Source organism: Pseudophryne corroboree, chromosome 7, assembly GCF_028390025.1.
Source record: "Pseudophryne corroboree isolate aPseCor3 chromosome 7, aPseCor3.hap2, whole genome shotgun sequence".
NCBI classification, from domain to species: Eukaryota; Metazoa; Chordata; class Amphibia; order Anura; family Myobatrachidae; genus Pseudophryne; species Pseudophryne corroboree.
The window spans coordinates 12,235,637-12,257,536 of record NC_086450.1 but is presented as its reverse complement, the minus strand read 5'-3'; positions in this window follow the sequence as shown (position 1 = coordinate 12,257,536).

The following is a 21,900-nucleotide window of genomic DNA, read 5'->3' as shown; positions in this document are numbered from 1 at the left end:
GTCGCTCGTCCATCCATAATTGTATACCACCTACCCGTGGTTTTTTTTTTTCTTTCTTCTTTATACATACTACTATAGTAGCTTACTGTAGCAGTCTGCGGTGCTGCTGAGCTGACAGTGTCCAGCAGGTCCGTCATCAGTCATTACATAATAAATATATCTACCTGTCCGGCTGCAGTACTGGTGTGATATTATATATATATATATTGATTTCATCTCATTATCATCCAGTCTATATTAGCAGCAGACACAGTACGGTAGTCCACGGCTGTAGCTACCTCTGTGTCGGCAGTCGCTCGTCCATCCATAATTGTATACCACCTACCCGTGGTTTTTTTTTTTTCTTTCTTCTTTATACATACTACTATAGTAGCTTACTGTAGCAGTCTGCGGTGCTGCTGAGCTGACAGTGTCCAGCAGGTCCGTCATCAGTCATTACATAATAAATATATATACCTGTCCGGCTGCAGTACTAGTGATATTATATATATATATATATTGATTTCATCTCATTATCATCCAGTCTATATTAGCAGCAGACACAGTACGGTAGTCCACGGCTGTAGCTACCTCTGTGTCGGCAGTCGCTCGTCCATCCATAAGTATACTAGTATCCATCCATCTCCATTGTTTACCTGAGGTGCCTTTTAGTTGTGCCTATTAAAATATGGAGAACAAAAATGTTGAGGTTCCAAAATTAGGGAAAGATCAAGATCCACTTCCACCTCGTGCTGAAGCTGCTGCCACTAGTCATGGCCGAGACGATAAAATGCCAGCAACGTCGTCTGCCAAGGCCGATGCCCAATGTCATAGTACAGAGCATGTAAAATCCAAAACACCAAATATTAGTAAAAAAAGGACTCCAAAATCTAAAATAAAATTGTCGGAGGAGAAGCGTAAACTTGCCAATATGCCATTTACCACACGGAGTGGCAAGGAACGGCTGAGGCCCTGGCCTATGTTCATGGCTAGTGGTTCAGCTTCACATGAGGATGGAAGCACTCAGCCTCTCGCTAGAAAAATGAAAAGACTCAAGCTGGCAAAAGCACCGCAAAGAACTGTGCGTTCTTCGAAATCCCAAATCCACAAGGGGAGTCCAATTGTGTCGGTTGCGATGCCTGACCTTCCCAACACTGGACGTGAAGAGCATGCGCCTTCCACCATTTGCACGCCCCCTGCAAGTGCTGGAAGGAGCACCCACAGTCCAGTTCCTGATAGTCAGATTGAAGATGTCACTGTTAAAGTACACCAGGATGAGGAGGATATGGGTGTTGCTGGCGCTGGGGAGGAAATTGACAAGGAGGATTCTGATGGTGAGGTGGTTTGTTTAAGTCAGGCACCCGGGGAGACACCTGTTGTCCGTGGGAGGAATATGGCCGTTGACATGCCTGGTGAAAATACCAAAAAAATCAGCTCTTCGGTGTGGAAGTATTTCAACAGAAATGCGGACAACATTTGTCAAGCCGTGTGTTGCCTTTGTCAAGCTGTAATAAGTAGGGGTAAGGACGTTAACCACCTCGGAACATCCTCCCTTATACGTCACCTGCAGCGCATTCATAATAAGTCAGTGACAAGTTCAAAAACTTTGGGCGACAGCGGAAGCAGTCCACTGACCAGTAAATCCCTTCCTCTTGTAACCAAGCTCACGCAAACCACCCCACCAACTCCCTCAGTGTCAATTTCCTCCTTCCCCAGGAATGCCAATAGTCCTGCAGGCCATGTCACTGGCAATTCTGACGATTCCTCTCCTGCCTGGGATTCCTCCGATGCATCCTTGCGTGTAACGCCTACTGCTGCTGGCGCTGCTGTTGTTGCTGCTGGGAGTCGATGGTCATCCCAGAGGGGAAATCGTAAGACCACTTTTACTACTTCCACCAAGCAATTGACTGTTCAACAGTCCTTTGCGAGGAAGATGAAATATCACAGCAGTCATCCTGCTGCAAAGCGGATAACTGAGGCCTTGGCATCCTGGGTGGTGAGAAACGTGGTTCCGGTATCCATCATTACTGCAAAGCCAACTAGAGACTTGTTGGAGGTACTGTGTCCCCGGTACCAAATACCATCTAGGTTCCATTTCTCTAGGCAGGCGATACCGAAAATGTACACAGACCTCAGAAAAAGAGTCACCAGTGTCCTAAAAAATGCAGCTGTACCCAATGTCCACTTAACCACGGACATGTGGACAAGTGGAGCAGGGCAGGGTCAGGACTATATGACTGTGACAGCCCACTGGGTAGATGTATGGACTCCCGCCGCAAGAACAGCAGCGGCGGCACCAGTAGCAGCATCTCGCAAACGCCAACTCTTTCCTAGGCAGGCTACGCTTTGTATCACCGGTTTCCAGAATACGCACACAGCTGAAAACCTCTTACGGCAACTGAGGAAGATCATCGCGGAATGGCTTACTCCAATTGGACTCTCCTGTGGATTTGTGGCATCGGACAATGCCAGCAATATTGTGTGTGCATTAAATCTGGGCAAATTCCAGCACGTCCCATGTTTTGCACATACCTTGAATTTGGTGGTGCAGAATTTTTAAAAAAACGACAGGGGCGTGCAAGAGATGCTGTCGGTGGCCAGAAGAATTGCGGGACACTTTCGGCGTACAGGCACCACGTACAGAAGACTGGAGCAACACCAAAAATGCCTGAACCTGCCCTGCCATCATCTGAAGCAAGAAGTGGTAACGAGGTGGAATTCAACCCTATATATGCTTCAGAGGTTGGAGGAGCAGCAAAAGGCCATTCAAGCCTATACAATTCAGCACGATATAGGAGGTGGAATGCACCTGTCTCAAGCGCAGTGGAGAATGATTTCAACGTTGTGCAAGGTTCTGCTGCCCTTTGAACTTGCCACACGTGAAGTCAGTTCAGACACTGCCAGCCTGAGTCAGGTCATTCCCCTCATCAGGCTTTTGCAGAAGAAGCTGGAGACATTGAAGGAGGAGCTAACACGGAGCGATTCCGCTAGGCATGTGGGACTTGTGGATGGAGCCCTTAATTCGCTTAACAAGGATTCACGGGTGGTCAATCTGTTGAAATCAGAGCACTACATTTTGGCCACCGTGCTCGATCCTAGATTTAAAACCTACCTTGGATCTCTCTTTCCGGCAGACACAAGTCTGCTGGGGTTCAAAGACCTGCTGGTGAGAAAATTGTCAAGTCAAGCGGAACGCGACCTGTCAACATCTCCTCCTTCACATTCTCCCGCAACTGGGGGTGCGAGGAAAAGGCTCAGAATTCCAAGCCCACCCGCTGGCGGTGATGCAGGGCAGTCTGGAGCGACTGCTGATGCTGACATCTGGTCCGGACTGAAGGACCTGTCAACGATTACGGACATGTCGTCTACTGTCACTGCATATGATTCTCTCCCCATTGAAAGAATGGTGGAGGATTATATGAGTGACCGCATCCAAGTAGGCACGTCACACAGTCCGTACTTATACTGGCAGGAAAAAGAGGCAATTTGGAGGCCCTTGCACAAACTGGCTTTATTCTACCTAAGTTGCCCTCCCACAAGTGTGTACTCCGAAAGAGTGTTTAGTGCCGCCGCTCACCTTGTCAGCAATCGGCGTACGAGCTTACTTCCAGAAAATGTGGAGAAGATGATGTTCATTAAAATGAATTATAATCAATTCCTCCGTGGAGACATTGACCAGCAGCAATTGCCTCCACAAAGTACACAGGGAGCTGAGATGGTGGATTCCAGTGGGGACGAATTGATAATCTGTGAGGAGGGGGATGTACACGGTGATATATCGGAGGATGATGATGAGGTGGACATCTTGCCTCTGTAGAGCCAGTTTGTGCAAGGAGAGATTAATTGCTTCTTTTTTGGTGGGGGTCCAAACCAACCCGTCATTTCAGTCACAGTCGTGTGGCAGACCCTGTCACTGAAATGATGGGTTGGTTAAAGTGTGCATGTCCTGTTTATACAACATAAGGGTGGGTGGGAGGGCCCAAGGACAATTCCATCTTGCACCTCTTTTTTCTTTAATTTTTCTTTCCGTCATGTGCTGTTTGGGGAGTGTTTTTTGGAAGGGCCATCCTGCGTGACACTGCAGTGCCACTCCTAGATGGGCCCGGTGTTTGTGTCGGCCACTAGGGTCGCTTAGCTTAGTCATTCAGCGACCTCGGTGCAAATTTTAGGATAAAAATAATATTGTGAGGTGTGAGGTATTCAGAATAGACTGAAAATGAGTGGAAATTATGGTTTTTGAGGTTAATAATACTTTGGGATCAAAATGACCCCCAAATTCTATGATTTAAGCTGTTTTTTAGTGTTTTTTGAAAAAAACACCCGAATCCAAAACACACCCGAATCCGACAAAAAAAATTCGGTGAGGTTTTGCCAAAACGCGGTCGAACCCAAAACACGGCCGCGGAACCGAACCCAAAACCAAAACACAAAACCCGAAAAATTTCAAGTGCACATCTCTACTGGACAGCTGACACTGCTTACACAATCTGTTGTGATCTACTGGACAGCTGACACTGCTTACACAATCTGTTGTGATCTACTGGACAGCTGACACTGCTTACACAATCTGTTGTGATCTACTGGACAGCTGACACTGCTTACACAATCTGTTGTGATCTACTGGACGGCTGACACTGCTTACAGAAACTATTGTGATCTACTGGACGGCTGACACTGCTTACACAATCTGTTGTGATCTACTGGACAGCTGACACTGCTTACACAATCTGTTGTGATCTACTGGACGGCTGACACTGCTTACAGAAACTATTGTGATCTACTGGACGGCTGACACTGCTTACACAATCTGTTGTGATCTACTGACAGCTGACACTGCTTACACAATCTGTTGTGATCTACTGGACAGCTGGCACTGCTTACAGAAACTATTGTGATCTACTGGACAGCTGACACTGCTTACAGAAATAATAGTGATCTACTGGACAGCTGACACTGCTTACAGAATCTATTGTGATCTACTGGACAGCTGACACTGCTTAGAGAAACTATAGTGATCTACTGGACAGCTGACACTGCTTACAGAATCTATTGTGATCTACTGGACAGCTGACACTGCTTAGAGAAACTATAGTGATCTACTGGATGGCTGACACTGCTTACAGAAACTATTGTGATCTACTGGATAGCTGACACTGCTTAGAGAAACTATAGTGATCTACTGGATGGCTGACACTGCTTACAGAATCTATAGTGATCTACTGGATGGCTGACACTGCTTACAGAAACTATTGTGATCTACTGGATAGCTGACACTGCTTAGAGAAATTATAGTGATCTACTGGACAGCTGACACTGCTTACAGAATCTATTGTGATCTACTGGACAGCTGACACTGCTTAGAGAAACTATAGTGATCTACTGGACAGCTGACACTGCTTAGAGAAACTATAGTGTTCTACTGGATGGCTGACACTCCTTACAGAATCTATTGTGATCTACTGGACAGCTGACACTACTTACAGAATCTATAGTGATCTACTGGACAGATGACACTGCTTACAGAATCTATTGTGATCTACTAGACAGCTGACACTACTTACAGAATCTATAGTGATCTACTGGACAGCTGACACTGCTTACAGAATCTATTGTGATCTACTGGACAGCTGACACTGCTTACAGAATCTATTGTGATCTACTGGACAGCTAACACTGCTTACAGAATCTATTGTGATCTACTGGATGGCTGACACTGCTTACAGAATCTATTGTGATCTACTGGACGGCTGACACTGCTTACAGAATCTATAGTGATCTACTGAACAGCTAACACTGCTTACAGAAACTATTGTGATCTACTGACAGCTGACACTACTTACAGAAACTATTGTGATCTACTGGATGGCTGACACTGCTTACAGAATCTATAGTGATATAGTGGACGGCTGACACTGCTTACAGAATCTATTGTGATCTACTGGACGGCTGACACTGCTTACAGAATCTATAGTGATCTACTGGATGGCTGACACTGCTTACAGAATCTATTGTGAACTACTGGACGTCTGACACTGCTTACAGAATCTATTGTGATCACCTGGACAGCTGACACTGCTTACAGAAACTATAGTGATCTACTGGATGGCTGACACTGCTTACAGAATCTATTGTGATCTACTGGACAGCTGACACTGCTTACAGAATCTATTGTGGTCTCCTGGACAGCTGACACTGCTTACAGAATCTATTGTGATCTACTGGACAGCTGACACTGCTTACAGAAACTATAGTGATCTACTGGACGGCTGACTTCTTACAGAATCTATTGTGATCTACTGGACGGCTGACACTGCTTACAGAATCTATTGTGATCTAATGGACAGCTGACACTGCTTACAGAATCTATTGTGATCTACTGGACAGCTGACGCTGCTTGCAGAAACTACTGTGATCTACTGGATGGCTGACACTGCTTGCAGAATCTATTGTGATCTACTGGACAGCTGACACTGCTTACAGAATCTATTGTGATCTACTGGACAGCTGACACTGCTTAGAGAAACTATAGTGATCTACTGGACAGCTGACACTGCTTACAGAATCTATTGTGATCTACTGGACAGCTGACACTGCTTAGAGAAACTATAGTGATCTACTGGATGGCTGACACTGCTTACAGAAACTATTGTGATCTACTGGATAGCTGACACTGCTTACAGAATCTATTGTGATCTACTGGACAGCTGACACTGCTTAGAGAAACTATAGTGATCTACTGGATGGCTGACACTGCTTACAGAATCTATTGTGATCTACTGTACAGCTGACACTACTTACAGAATCTATAGTGATCTACTGGACAGATGACACTGCTTACAGAATCTATTGTGATCTACTAGACAGTTGACACTACTTACAGAATCTATAGTGATCTACTGGACAGCTGACACTGCTTACAGAATCTATTGTGATCTACTGGACAGCTAACACTGCTTACAGAATCTATAGTGATCTACTGGACGGCTGACACTGCTTACAGAATCTATTGTGATCTACTGGATGGCTGACACTGCTTACAGAATCTATAGTGATCTACTGGATGGCTGACACTGCTTACAGAATCTATTGTGAACTACTGGACGTCTGACACTGCTTACAGAATCTATTGTGATCTACTGGACAACTGACACTGCTTACAGAAACTATAGTGTTCTACTGGACGGCTGACTTCTTACAGAATCTATTGTGATCTACTGGACGGCTGACACTGCTTACAGAATCTATTGTGATCTAATGGACAGCTGACACTGCTTACAGAATCTATTGTGATCTACTGGACAGCTGACGCTGCTTGCAGAAACTACTGTGATCTACTGGATGGCTGACACTGCTTGTAGAATCTATTGTGATCTGCTGGATGGCTGACACTGCTTACAGAATCTATTGTGATCTGCTGGACAGCTGACACTGCTTACAGAATCTATTGTGATCTACTGGGTGGCTGACATTGCTTACAGAATCTATAGTGATCTACTGGACAGCTGACACTGCTTACAGAATCTATTGTGATCTACTGGACAGCTGGCACTGCTTACAGAATCTATTGTGATCTACTGGATAGCTGACACTGCTTACATAATCTATTGTGATCTACTGGACAGCTGACACTGCTTACAGAATCTATAGTGATCTACTGGACAGCTGACACTGCTTACAGAATCTATTGTGATCTACTAGACAGCTGACACAACTTACAGAATCTATAGTGATCTACTGGACAGCTGACACTGCTTACAGAATCTATTGTGATCTACTGGACAGCTGACACTGCTTACAGAATCTATTGTGATCTACTGGACAGCTAACACTGCTTAGAGAAACTATAGTGATCTACTGGATGGCTGACACTGCTTACAGAATCTATTGTGATCTACTGGACAGCTGACACTACTTACAGAATCTATAGTGATCTACTGGACAGCTGACACTGCTTACAGAATCTATTGTGATCTACTAGACAGCTGACACTACTTACAGAATCTATAGTAATCTACTGGACAGCTGACACTGCTTACAGAATCTATTGTGATCTACTGGACAGCTGACACTGCTTACAGAATCTATTGTGATCTACTGGACAGCTAACACTGCTTACAGAATCTATTGTGATCTACTGGATGGCTGACACTGCTTACAGAATCTATTGTGATCTACTGGACGGCTGACACTGCTTACAGAAACTATTGTGATCTACTGACAGCTGACACTACTTACAGAAACTATAGTGATCTACTGGACGGCTGACACTGCTTACAGAATCTATTGTGATCTACTGGACAGCTAACACTGCTTACAGAATCTATTGTGATCTACTGGATGGCTGACACCGCTTACAGAATCTATTGTGATCTACTGGACAGCTGACACTGCTTACAGAAACTATAGTGATCTACTGGACGGCTGACACTGCTTACAGAATCTAATGGCACATTGGAAATTTTCCACATTATAAGAAAGGGCTAGTTAACCTTCTGAGGTTCTGGAAAGAACCACATTCTTTCTCCAATAAGGAGGAGTCAAGGTATATAAAACCTGTGTGTGTGGGTCAGTCAGGGGAGAGATAGGAGGATGTCCTCTCCCGGCACCACCCTGTATACTGGATGTTGCTTACCCTGACTTACCATAATGCTCTTTACCTGTTAAGCAATGTTGCTGTGTTCCTGAATTGCTGTTTGTAGTCCTGTGTAAGAAGCTCTTTCATTGGCTGTAACTTTTTGCTGGAATATAAGCCTAAGGGTGATATGTATCAAAGTTTGGAGAGAGATAAAGTACCAACCAATCAGCTCCTGGCATTTTCAAACACAGCCTGTAACACGGCATTTAGGAGCTGATTGGTTGGTACTGTATCTCTCTCTCCACAGCTTGATACATCTCCCCTATATGTTTTGAAGCACTTAAGTTTCAAGCGGTCACCTGAATCTGCCCACTACAAATGGCTAACGCTATCTTCAGTGCCGTTTGTAGCGGAAGGCGAGCAGTACGATTGCACGGGGTGCCCGCCGCGGCACTTGCTGGCTCCTATCCTGCTCCCCTTCCTCCCTCCCATAGTACTCTGCTTGGGGGTGCAGAGTTTCACAAAATGACGCAGTTGCATCGTGATGTCACAACGCAACCGCATCTTTTGCAAAACTCCGCCCCCTCGAGCGGAGTACTATGGGCCGGGGATGGGGAAATAGGCTAGCAGTGCTGGCAGCCTGGCACCAGTGAGTATACACCCCTGGCAACGAGCTTTACATACCACTGGCAACGAGCATGACACCCAGAGCCAGAGCATGAAACCCCTGACAACGAGTATGAAACCCCTGGCAACGAGCATTACACACCACTGGCAATGAGCATGACACCCAGAGCATGAAACCCCTGACAACGAGCATGACACCCAGAGCATGCAATCCCTGGCAATGAACATGGATCCCAGAGCATAAAACCCCTGGCAACATGCATGGAACCCACTGCATAAAACCCCTGGCAACGAGCATGACACCCAGCGCATGAAACCCCTGACAACGAGCATGACACCCAGCGCATGCAATCCCTGACAACGAGTATGAAAACCCCTGGCAACAAGCATGAGATGCAGAGCCAGAGCATGAAACCCCTGACAACGAGCATGACACCCAGCGCATGAAACCCATGGCAACGAGCAGGTACTTTAAAAGTAATTAGAAGCCTTACTGTAAAGCATAATGTATCACGGGCATTGCGGTGTGTGGCATAATATGGTGCAGGGGACATAATATGGCCCTTTAGTGTCCCCAATGTCTGATCCCCACATAAAGTTCTGTTGCTATTGTGTTTGCTTTGAGCGCTGTGTGGAACATACTCAGTATGACTATACAGAAACACATCCCGGCAGCTCACATGAACACGAGCCTGTATAGGAGATTGCGGTGATTATCACTGTGCGCTGACACTGCGATGACACCTCTCACACCTATCACTTGTCCAGCTGGCATGTCGCTGTCCCAGCGCCCGTCACTAGCGCGCAGTAATTACTGCGCCTGCAGCTCAGGCCAGAGGCCGGATTGCAGGAGAATAAATGATTTACTCGGGAAGTGTTGCTCTGGTTTATAGGTTCTTTATGGGAAAATCGATAAACGGCAGATAGAGGTTAGATTCAATATAGATAACTGGATTATGTAGGTAGGAGAAAGGATTAAATAGATAAGAGCATTATAGTCATGTACAATATAGGATTATGCAGCTAAAAAGATTATGGACAGTGAATTGGTGGGGCGGCCAGTGTACTACAGAGGTTGGGTTACCCTTCCGGTAATTGGTGACGCTGGTACTTTTACAAGCCCAATGACGCATTTAGACATGAATATCCTTCGTTTGATTCCAAATAATCTCAATACATATTTTGTAGACTGTGGATATTAAATACAGGATAAAAACATTTGCAAATAACGTCAGGAAAGTACAGACGGCTTCATGTAGCTGCGCAAAGTCTGATTGCGCTGGGAAGGAACTACCTGCGCGCAGACCTACATTTCAGCGGCGGTCACAAAGGTCAGGAAGGCAACATGGCAAGGCTGGCTACATGTATGCTGGGTGACAGGTGTAAAAAGTTGGCTAGTAATAGTATAAACATAGTGCCTAATTCAAGGTTGATCGCAAAACAAAATTTTCCTCTAATGCAGTGGTTTCCAAACTTTTTTGAATCACGGCACCCCTAGGCCAAATGTTTCTTATTGAGAAATTTAGAAAGAAATATTACATTAAGTAGATCGCGTTTATGTGTCATCCTTAGGGTCAGTTGTGTGGTGAGGGACAAGATTTGCTTCTGTTTGGCCACATATTTTATGACTGGCAGCCACCAGCACTGGTTTTGCCTATTATATTGACCATGAATAATTTGAATTGGTCCTGGACCACCAAGCCATGGCACCCTTGCAAGTGTCCCGAGGCACCCCAGGGAGCCACGGCACACAGTTTGGGAACCTCTGCTCTAATGAGTAAAACCGTGTGCAGTGCAGGTGGGGCAGATGTAACATGTGCAGAGAGAGTTAGATTGGGGTGGGGTGTGTTCAAACTGAAATCTAAATTGCAGTGTAAAAATAAAGCATCCTGCACAGAAACAATATAACCCACCCGAATCTAACTCTCTCTGCACATGTTACATCTGCCTCCCCTGCAGTGCACATGGTTTCGCCCATTAGAGGAAAATGTTGTTTTGCAATCAACCTTGAATTAGGCCCATAAATCAGTAACCAATGAGTTTGTACCTAGAAGTTGTTTTGTTTTGTTTTCCGCTTATAGTACAATAGTACTTCTATTAATCAGTTATATTGGCGATGATGATTCTGGAAGAAACCCATGCAAACATGGGGAGAACATACAAACTCTACACATATAGGTTCTTGGTGAAAATTAAACCCAAGATTTTGGTGCTGTGAAGCAGTTATGCTGACCATTGCACCACTGTACTGCCTATCATTATTATTATTATTATTATTATTATTATTATTATTATCATGCATACATGGCCAATTTAAAACTGATTATATCTATATATGACTTCTATTTAAAGTTATATAGTGGGTACATTTACTAAAGCTTCTAAGACAAATGGTGATGTTGCTCATAGCAACCAATAAGATGTTGTCTACAATTTCTAAAAGGCAATAGAGAAATGATAGACTGCATCTAATTGATCGCTAGGGCAACATCACAATTCTCTGTTTTAGAAGCTTTAGTAAATATACCCCAGTGTGTCCTTGATAATAGAACACACACACACACACACACACACACACACACACACACACACTCACACACTCACACACTCACACACTCACACACACACACACACACACACACACACACACACACACACTCACACTCACACACACACACACACACACACACACACACTCACTCACTCACTCACTCACTCTCTCTCTGTATGTATATATATATATATATATATATATATATATATATATATACGCTGCTCAAAAAAATAAAGGGAACACTAAAATAACACATCCTAGATCTGAATGAATGAATATTCTTATTAAATACTTTGTTCTTTACATAGTTGAATGTGCTGACAACAAAATCACACAAAAATTATCAATGGAAATCAAATGTATTAACCCATGGAGGTCTGGATTTGGAGTCACAATCAAAATTAAAGTGGAAAAACACACTACAGGCTGATCCAACTTTGATGTAATGTCCTTAAACAAGTCAAAATGAGGCTCAGTAGTGTGTGTGGCCTCCACGTGCCTGTATGACCTCCCTACAACGCCTGGGCATGCTCCTGATGAGGTGGCGGATGGTCTCCTGAGGGATCTCCTCCCAGACCTGGACTAAAGCGTCCGCCAACTCCTGGACAGTCTGAGGTGCAACGTGGCATTGGTGGATGGAGCGAGACATGATGTCCCAGATGTGCTCAATTGGATTCAGGTCTGGGGAACGGGCGGGCCAGTCCATAGCATCAATGCCTTCATCTTGCAGGAACTGCTGACACACTCCAGCCACATGAGGTCTAGCATTGTCTTGCATTAGGAGGAACCCAGGGCCAACCGCACCAGCATATGGTCTCACAAGGGGTCTGAGGATCTCATCTCGGTACCTAATGGCAGTCAGGCTGTCTCTGGCGAGCACATGGAGGGCTGTGCGGCCCCCCAAAGAAATGCCACCCCACACCATTACTGACCCACTGCCAAACCGGTCATGCTGGAGGATGTTGCAGGCAGCAGAACGTTCTCCTTGGCGTCTCATGACTCTGTCACGTCTGTCACATGTGCTCAGTGAGAACTTGCTTTCATCTGTGAAGAGCACAGGGCGCCAGTGGCGAATTTGCCAATCTTGGTGTTCTCTGGCAAATGCCAAACGTCCTGCACGGTGTTGGTCTGTAAGCACAACCCCCACCTGTGGACGTCGGGCCCTCATACCACCCTCATGGAGTCTGTTTCTGATCATTTGAGTAGACACATGCACATTTGTGGCTTGCTGGAGGTCATTTTGCAGGGCTCAGGCAGTGCTCCTCCTGTTCCTCCTTGCACAAAGGCAGAGGTAGCGGTCCTGCTGCTGGGTTGTTGCCTTCCTACGGACTCCTCCACGTCTCCTGATGTACTGGCCTGTCTCCTGGTAGCGCCTCCATGCTCTGGACACTACGCTGACAGACACAGCAAACCTTTTTGCCACAGCTCGCATTGATGTGCCATCCTGGATGAGCTGCACTACCTGAGCGACTTGTGTGGGTTGTAGACTCCGTCTCATGCTACCACTAGAGTGAAAGCACCGCCAGCTTTCAAAAGTGACCAAAACATCAGCCAGAAAGCATAGGAGCTGAGAAGTGGTCTGTGGTCACCACCTGCAGAACAACTCCTTTATTGGGGGTGTCTTGCTAATTGCCTATAATTCCCAGCTGTTGTCTATTCCATTTGCCCAACAGCATGTGAAATTGATTGTCAATCAGTGTTGCTTCCTAAGTGGACAGTTTGATTTCACAGAAGTGTGATTGACTTGGAGTTACATTGTGTTGTTTAAGTGTTCCCTTTATTTTTTTGAGCAGTGTATATACCATATCCCAGCTGGTAATAGGTTACTGACATTTTGTCACTACCTCAGTTTTTATAATGTGACCCATTGTGTCTGGTATATGAGATCCATATATGTATATTGGTTGGCTAGTCCTTGCGGCAATCCTTAACTAATGATATTGATCACCTGAGTGGTTCAGAAATGAGCGATTCGCTGGTAACAATTCCGCCATTACATGAGCGCGGCTGCACAAGATGGATGGTGCTGTACGTATGTGGGAGAAATCTGCTATGTGGTAACTACAGTATTGATCCTGTGAGGCAAAAGAGTTTTCTGTATATAGTAATAGATAATTAGATCACACAGAAGTGGTATAATGGGCTGCCAAAATAAGCCTCATAGTGGTATAAATTTAAAGAAGAACATCTAAGCCTCCTATCGGCTGAGGATTGCCCGCCAAAAACAATAGTCCCTCTGACCGAAAAACCCGGCACAAAAATAGCCAACGAAGAAACACCCACAGCAACAAAATAGGGAGGGAGGGAAGATGGAAACAAAAGAGGCTGACCCAGCCCCCTCACCAGACTCAAAATACCACTAACCCACCCCCACCCTCTACTCCTATAGGACAAAAACCCCAACCCATAATGTCTCCCACAGGCCTGGCCCCAGCCTATGAGGTTTAACCCACTCCTTTCCTATTCTGTCATTACGTTTTCCTTTCAAGATGACGTTTCCCCTTCCCCAGGGCCAGATTTAGGGCCACATGGGCCTGGAGCTGAAAACATTTAAGGGCCTATTGTGAGAAATGGGAGGTGTGATCAATGCTGTGTGGCTGTGGCCAGAGCCATATGGGCATGTTCACCCACTACACCATCAGCTCCAATGTCTCCCTAAATATGTAAAAATATACAAAAAAAATGCATAATTTTGTGAAAAAATAGAAATACAATCTTAATAGTTATGACGATGGGCCTATTTCTATGTGGAGGCCTGGAGCTGTAGCTCCATCCGCCCCATTGTTAATCTGGCCCTGCCCTTCCCTCATGCAGGTAGATGTCGTGTTGGGGTTTCACGTAAAAAATATGCTGGGTCACCTCAGTTTGCCCTCCTTCACTCCGACCCATCTCGCCTCCGCTGTGTTCGGCCTGCCCCCTCTCTATCTGCTGCTCCACCCCCACTGCTGTTCTGTCCCACTTCCCCCCCTCTCTGTGCCCCCCATATCACGATACCATTCAGAGGTGGGCGCTAACTGAACACAGTGCCAATGTCTTCTTAAATGGAGCGCAATGGCGGCTGCTACCCGTGGCCACACATTGCCGGGGGAGACGGTCCGCACATAAAAACATACATGTGATGTTGTATGTAATATATGTGCCTTACCCAGGGTTCAGCAGTCACTGCTGTGTGCATACAGGCCTCTCCTCTCTTCATACTCCCTACCCTAAGGGTCTGTGCTTAGCCATCTTCTCGTCTTCCTTTACACCTCCTCCTCACTTGGAGATCTCATCAGCTCCTTTGGCCTCTCTTGAGAGACACCAAAACGCTCACTGGTGCGCTCCCATTTCCCACCTGGACTACTGCAACCTCTTCCTTTCCGACCTTTCTCTCACTCCTTCAATCTATTCTTACTGCTGTTTACTCACCCTCACATACAGTATAAGGCAATTAATCACTGCAGTCCTTCCTACACCTCCAACCTCATTTCTATTCACTCTCCCTCCTGCTCTCTCCGCTCATCCACTGTCCGTTGCCTCACTACAACTCTCTTCCTTTCACTCCTGCATCCAGGACTTCTCTCGTGCTGCCCTTCTGCCCAGAAACTCACTACCTCACACTATCAGACTATGTACCCGCATCCGCACCTTCAAACAAGCCCTTAAGACGTACCGCTTCATAAAAGCCTTTCAGCCCCCTCATAACTCAGAAATCAGCCCCCTTGACCTCACACCTACTCTTTCTTTTTGGTAACATTGCTCCTCAACATTAAGGGCCTAATTCAGACCTGATTGTAGCAGCAACTTTGTTAGCAAATGGGCAAAACCATGTGCACTGCAGGTGGGGCAGATGTAACATGTGCAGAGAGAGTTAGATTTGGGTGGGTTATATTGTTTCTGTGCAGGGTAAATACTGGCTGCTTTATTTTTACACTGCAATTTAGATTTCAGTTTGAACACGCCACACCCAAATCTAACTCTCTCTGCACATGTTACATCTGTCCCACCTGCAGTGCAGCATGGTTTTGCCCATTTGCTAACAAATTTGCTGCTACGAACAGGTCTGAATTAGGCCCTAAGCCCTGTTCTCTATCCCTAGCTCTATCAGTGTCACCAGTGTGCTTCTGTTACCATCTCCCATCCCCCACCAGTGATTCTGATCCTCTGTGATCCCCCAGACACCTTGTGGAACCATATGAATAAAAGATAATACAAATAATAAACAACCTAATAGATTGTGCTACTGCGGGTTCTTCCAACATCTTATTAAAATAAAATAAATAATAGGAATTTAATTACCTTCCTTTAAATCCTTTTCTCGTAGTCCGTAGAGGTTACTGGGTTCCACATTAGTACCATGGGGTATAGACGGGTCCACTAGGAGCCTTGGGCACTTTAAGAAATCAATAGTGTGCACTGGCTCCTCCCTCTATGCCCCTCCTACCAGACTCTAGAAACTGTGCCCGAGGAGTCGGACATATCCTGAGGAAGGATGTAACAGGTCAGTGGTGAGATTCGAACCAGCACACACAAACAAGAGGAAAGCCAAGCTAACCAAACTTGAACAGAAACAGCAACAGCTGAACCAACAACAATACTTAACAAAGTAACAGTGCAGGAAACACGAAGCACTGGGAAGGCGCCCAGTATCCTCTACAGACTACGAGAAAAGGATTTATCAGTAGGTAATTACATAGTAACATAGTAACATAGTATCTAAGGTTGAAAAAAGACAATTGTCCATCGAGTTCAACCTATTTGTGGTCTCCTATGCACGATTATTTTGTATAAAATTATGACTGAAGTTGATGACTGCCGTTACGTTTTACCCCTCTTTTTATAATAACCATAGTGCGTGACTATGCCCCGTAACCCTGGATATCCTTATCCATTAGGAATTTATCTAACCCATTCTTAAAGGTGTTGACTGAGTCGGCCATTACAACTCCGTCAGGCAGGGAATTCCAAACACGTATCGTCCTTACCGTAAAAAAGCCTTTACGCCGTATTGTGCGGAATCTCCTCTCCTCTAACCTGAGTGAGTGTCCACGAGTTCTCTGTGTTGATCTAACCAAAAACAGGTCCTGCGCAAGATATGTATATTGTCCCCTTATATATTTGTAAATGTTGATCATGTCCCCTCTTAATCTCCTCTTTTCCAGTGTAAACATGCCTAGTCTTGCAAGCCTTTTTAAAATTCTATTTTCTCTTACGTCTTAGAGGATACTGGGGTCCACATTAGTACCATGGGGATGTACCAAAGCTCCTAAACCGGGCGGGAGAATGCTGAGGTTCCTGCAGATTGACCAAACTGAAGGTCCTCAGAGGCCAAAGTATCGAACTTGTAGAACTTAGCAAACGTGTTCGAACCCGACCAAGTAGTTGCTCGGCAGAGCTGTAAGGCCGAGACACCCTGGGCAGCCACCCAGGAAGAACCCACCGACCTAGTAGAGTGGGCCTGTACTTTAGGAACCGACAATCCTGCTGATGAATAAGCCTGCTGGATAGTAGGCGAGCAATAGACTGCTTTGAAGCAGGACACCCAATTCTCTTGGGATGATAGAAAACAAACAGCGAGTCAGATTTTCTGTGACGAGCTGTCCGCTTCACATAGATCTTCAAAGCCCTTGCCACATCCAATGACTTTGAGGAAGCAGAGGTGTCTGTAAGCACCGGAATCACAATAGGTTGGTTGATATGAAACGCAGACACCACCTTAGGAAGAAATTGCTGACGAGTTCTGAGTTCAGCTCTGTCTTCATGAAAAATCAAATAGGGGCTTTTGTGAGACAACACCCCCCAGTTCCGACACACGTCTTGCTGAAGCTAATGCCAACAGTGTAACTGTCTGCCACATAAGAAACTTTACGTCAACCTCCTGTAAAGGCTCAAACCATTCCGATTGTAGAAACTGCAACACCACGTTGAGATCCCAAGGTGCCATGGGAGGCAGGGCCGGATTAACAATGGGGCGGATGGAGCTGCAGCTCCAGGCCCCCCACTGGAAATAGGCCCACATATCCCCTGCAGTTCAGATAGTGTTGACAGGAAAAAAAAACTTTTCTCCTGTCATCACCAATAGCAATCCCTCACTCGACTCCTGTCACGGAGAGACAGAACTCTGCCTATCCCCTCTGAAGCTGCCAGCAGCTGTCACTGACCAATGAAGCACATACCCAGGATCGAAATAAGCTCCTCCCCCAGATCGCGATAAGCTCCGCCTCCTGGTGCATCTACAGCTGTGCCCACGATTGCTCAAAGTTCTTCTCACTTGCCATCCCAAGCTGTGTCTCTGTGGGACCTTTATAAACTTACTCAGCCCCCTGGTTCTTCCACTGCTGAGCCCTGGCCCCTGTTGCCTGAAGCCACACCCCCGGGCCGTTCTAAGCCCCGCCCATTGGACAGTACAGTGTAGTGCAGTGCTCCCCGCCTGTGTGATCTGTGAGGTGTTCTGCAGCTGCGGTTTGAGGTACAGAGGAGTATATGCTGTGTAGCCCTATGCCCAGGACTTTCTCACACTTAAACTTATGTGTGCATGTTCTGTGACCTTAATGGCATACTGTTTTAATCTATCATGCATGATAATCAATTGAATTCCGGCCAGTGTGTATACGGACACTACCTTGCGGTGTAATGTAACTATTGGACGCTGCCGTGCGGTGTAATGTGACTATAGGACACTGCCTTGTAGTGTAATGTGACTTGGACACTACCTTGCGGTGTAATGTGACTATCAGACGCTGCCGTTCGGTGTAATGTAACTATTGGACGCTGCCGTGTAGTGTAATGTGACTAGGACACTACTGAGTGGTGTAATGTAACTGTCGGACGCTGATGTATGGTGTAATGTGACTATCGAACGCTGCCGTGCGGTGTAATGCAACTATCGGATGCTGCCGTGTGGTGTAATGTAACTATCGGACGCTGCCGTGCGGTGTAATGTGACTATCGGACGCTGCCATGCGGTGTAATGTGACTATCGGACGCTGCCGTGCGGTTTAATGTAACTATCGGACGCTGCCGCGCGGTGTAATGTAACTATCGAACGCTGCCGTGTGGTGTAATGTAACTATCGGATGCTGCCGTGTGGTGTAATGTAACTATCGGATGCTGCCATGCGGTGTAATTTAACTATCGGACGCTGCCGTGCGGTGTAATGTGACTATCGGATGCTGCCGTGTGGTGTAATGTGACTATAGGACGCTGCCGTGTGGTGTAATGTGACTATTGGACGCTGCCGTGCGGTGTAATGTGACTATCGGACGCTGCCGTGGGGTGTATTGTAACTATCGGATGCTGCTGTGCGGTGTAATGTAACTATTGGACACTGACTTGCGGTGTAATGTGACTCGGACACTACTGTGCAGTGTATTGTAACTATCGGATGCTGCTGTGCGGTGTAATGTAACTATCAGACGCTGCTGTGCAGTGTAATATAACTATCAGCGCTGCCTTGCGGTGTAATGTGACTCGGACACTACTGTGCAGTGTAATGTGACTATCGGACGCTGCCGTGCAGTGTAATGTGACTCGGATACTAGTGTACGGTGTAATGTAAATATCGGACGCTGCCATGCGGTGTAATGTGACTAAGTCACTACTGAGCAGTGTAATGTACAGTAACTGTCGGACACTGCAGTTCTGTGTAATGTAATTATCGGACGCTGCCGTGCGGTGTAATGTGACTCGGACACTACTGTGTAGTGTATTGTAACTATCGGACGCTGCCGTGCGGTGTATTGTAACTATCGGATGGTGCTGTGCGGTGTAATGTAACTATCGGACGGTGCTGTGCGGTGTATTGTAACTCGGACACTACTATGCCGTGTAATGTGATTCGGACACTACTGTGCGGTGTAATGTGACTCGGACACTACTGTGCGGTGTAATGTAACTATCGGACGTTGCTGTACGGTGTAATGTGTCTCGGACACTACCGTGCGGTGTAATGTAACTAGCAGACACTACCGTGCGGTGTAATGTAACTATCAGATGTTGCCGTGCGTTGTCATGTGACTCGGACACTACTGTGGGGTGTAATCTAACTATCGGACACCTCTGTGCGATGTAACGTGTCTCGGACACTACTGTGCGGTGTAATGTAACTAACGGGCGCTGAGGCATATCCCCTGCTCCCCTCTCCTTAATCCAATCTGCTGCAGCGGTACACAATAGGCCTTTCCTATATTTCAGCTCCAGGCCCATGTGCACATTAATCTGGCACTGACATCATGTCTCGCTCCATCCACCAATGCCACTTTGCACCACAGACTGTCCAGGAGTTGGCGGATGCTTTAGTCCAGGTCTAGGAGGAGATCCCTCAGGAGACCATCCGCCACCTCATCAGGAGGCACAAAGGGCGGTTGGATGTGCAGATCACCCTTCAAGAATGTCTGAACCTCAGGGAGGGAATCCAATTGTTTCTGGAAGAAAATGTATAAGGCTGGAATCTGGACTTTCAAGGAGACCAAACGTAGGCCCACATCCACACCTGACTGCAGAAAAAGGAGGAAACGGGCCAGTTGAAATTCCACTGTAGGAAATTTCCTGTTTTCACACCACGAGATGTATTTTTTCCAAATACGGTGGTAATGTGTAGATGTTACCCCTTTTCCGGCTTGGATCAGGGTTGGAATAATCCTGTCCGAGATCCCTTTCTGGGCTAGAATGTGACGTTCAACCTCCATGCCGTCAAACGTAGCCGTGCTCAGTCTTGATAGATGAACGGCCCCTGTTGTAGAAGATCCTCGCGAAGAGGCGGAGGCCACAGGTCCTCTAGGAGCATCTCCAGTAGATCCGCGTACCAGGCCCTTCTTGGCGAGACCGGAGCAATGACAATTGCTTGAACCTTTTCCCTTTTTATTCTTTTGAGAATTCTTGGGATCAATGGAAGAGGTGGAAACACGTAAACCATCTGGTAGACCCATGGAGAAACCAGAGCGTACACCGCCACTGCTTGTGGGTCCCTTGACCTGGAACAATACCGCTTGAGCTTCTTGTTGAGACGAGAGGTCATAATGTCTATTTGTGGAGTCCCCCACCGACATGTCAAGGATTCGAACACCTGCGGGTGAAGTCCCCACTCTCCTGGGTGGAGGTCATGTCTGTTGAGGAAGTCCGCTTCCCAGTTGTCTACTCCCAGAATGAAGATGGCTGACAGCGCCACCGCGTGTCTTTCTGCCCAGAGGAGAATCCTTGTTACCTCTGACATTGCTGCTCTGCTCTTCGTTCCGCCCTGTCGGTTTATGTACGTTACTGCCGTCACATTGTCCGACTGAACTTGAATGGCGTGATCTTGAAGAAGATGCAATGCCTGTAGAAGGGCGTTGTATATGACCCTTAGCTCCAGAACGTTTATCGGAAGGATGGTTTCCTGACTTGACCATTTTCCTGGGAACTGTTCCCCCTGGTCCCCAACCTCTGAGGCTTGCATCTGTGGTTAGCAGAATCCAATTCTGAATCCCGAACCTTTGACTCTCGGTCAGGTGAGAAGTCTGAAGCCACCACAGAAGAGAAATCCTGGCTTCTGGCGACAAGCGTATCCTCTGGTGCATGTGAATATGCGATCCGAACCATTTGTCCAACAGATCCGGCTGGAAAGGCCTTGCATGAAACCTTCCGTACTGCAGTGCCTCGTAAGCTACCATCTTCCCCAGAGTGTGAATGCATAGATGCACCGATATCCAGGTTGGTTTTAGAACATCCTATTGACTGGATTACCAATGCCTTTTCCAATGGAAGGAATACCTTCTGTACCTCCGTATCCAGTATCATCCCCAAGAACGGAATCCTCCGTGTTGGTTCCAGGTGGGATTTTGGTAGGTTCAGAATCCACCCGTGATCCTGGAGTAGTCAGGTTGAGAGAGCAATGCTGTCCAACAACCTCTCCCTGGATGGTGCTTTTATCAGCAGGTCGTCCAGGTACGGTATTATGTTCACTCCCTGTTTGCGGAGGAGAAACATCATCTCTGCCATTACCTTGGTGCACACCCTCGGTGCCGTGGAGAGACCAAATGGCAGAGCCTGGAACTGGTAGTGACAATCCTGCAGTGCAAACCATAGATAAGCCAGTTACATCCTCTCTGTACAGTCTAAATAACCTCACATTTTTTCTTCCAACATTGCTGGGTGATCATATCATACAACCCATTAAGAACCTAGCAATCTGGGGAACCATTATGTAACA